This window comes from Rhagoletis pomonella, unplaced genomic scaffold, assembly GCF_013731165.1.
Source record: "Rhagoletis pomonella isolate Grant_MI unplaced genomic scaffold, Rhpom_1.0 Rhpom_scaffold_25123, whole genome shotgun sequence".
Taxonomy (NCBI): Eukaryota; Metazoa; Arthropoda; class Insecta; order Diptera; family Tephritidae; genus Rhagoletis; species Rhagoletis pomonella.
Window position 1 is genome coordinate 1 of NW_023483595.1, and position 1,636 is coordinate 1,636.

At 32.0% G+C, this 1,636-nt stretch overlaps 1 non-coding gene across 1 annotated transcript; it reads left to right on the forward strand.

The window, feature by feature from the left end:
* Window positions 1-1,352: 1,352 nt before the first annotated feature.
* Trnap-ugg lies at window positions 1,353-1,424 on the forward strand. Its single transcript has one exon. It is a non-coding gene; the product is annotated as a tRNA-Pro (tRNA).
* The last annotated feature ends 212 nt before the right edge of the window (window positions 1,425-1,636 follow it).

Sequence of the window (1,636 nt, forward strand, 5' to 3'; positions counted from 1 at the left end):
GAAAATACTTTTGAAAAGGATTTACACCTGTTTTAGTAGTCGAATTACTTAAATTAACTTATACGCAAGTTTTATGAAATACTAAAATATGCGAAAGGGATTTATTTTGTTTAAAAATATCTTTGATCAGGCTTGCCACCTTTTCGAAAAATCATACCGTTCTAGCTAAGCATGTATGTAAGTGTATTATACGAGAAGGAATTTTCGGAGTACAATGAGAAATGAGCAGAAAATATTGTTACTCATACGCCATGTACACCTTAGTAGCACGCTTTTATGCTCATATTTCATATAGAAAATCTTTGTGCATTTTCATTTGACCGCTCATTACTTCTTTACTCATCCATTGATTTTCTTCATTAGTAACTTAATTTTTTTGTAACAGAACAGGCTTTAGCACAAAGGCAAACATTTTATACAGAACCTGTTATTTTTTAATTTTTCTCCTGTTAAAGTGTTTTTTTTCATATTTTCATAAAAGAAAAACAAAAAATCTCGAATGATTAATTACTTTGTCAGAAACTCAGACCTTTCGAAAAGTGATGTAAATATACACGGTCTATATAGAATTTTGTTAGCTTTCATTTGCCGTATTTCATATTAAGGGCCTTTGAACATTTTTGCTGTAAACCAGTGAAATGAATAAACATGCGCAAGTAGCAAACTATATCATTTTGAATTTGGTCGAAAATGATATGTGGAACACTGTACGTACATATGTATGTGTGTATATATCTGTGTTCGTATGGAAAAGTAGCTTATGTCGAAAGGTTGGCTTTAGTATAATGCGGCATTCCTTTTATTCTTTGAACGACAAGGAATTTTTTTGATGAGACTTAATAAGAATATTGACTTGCTAGTATCGGAACTATTTCTTGCACGTTTATTTGCTAAAAGTTGTTCAACGGCTCAGCGCCAGCGAGTCATTCGCAATCGTATACTGCAAATGCCGATTTATATTAAAGTCAGCCTTTCGACATAAGCTACTTTTCTATACGAACACAGATATAGATCATTAACGTAGATTTTAATCACAATCAAGCAGTATAACTTAATACTGCCATATCGACAATTTTATGTTGGGCCTTCGCCTAAAACTATGCAACATTTCACACTGTGCCTTGCTAAAACAAGATGAAGGCGTACGGAATAGCACAACTGACTAGTTTGCTTTTATATGTAGGTATGTACTTATGTGCATATGCACATATATAACAAATAAAGATACGAAATTTTTTTTAAATTTTTATTATATACTGCTGTGTAACAAATAAAAAACAAAAACATTTTAGCAAATTGTTTAAAAATTTACTTACGGCACAAAACTGCGTTTTGGCAACCGTCCGTTATGCGGCTCAATGGTCTAGGGGTATGATTCTCGCTTTGGGTGCGAGAGGTCCCGGGTTCAAATCCCGGTTGAGCCCGACTGATTTTTTTTATATTCATAATTTTGTGTTTTAATTTTTTTTTTAAAGACTGATTTAATACTTTTTGTTCGATTTCTGATCGAAAGTTTTGAATTTAATATCTGTGTGTAGTCAATCTTTCTTGACATGATATGTATTTTTCTGTTAGTAGAATTTGCGCTATTTTTTTTTTAATTTTGAAAGCTTATCCAGATGTGAGCTTATGCATG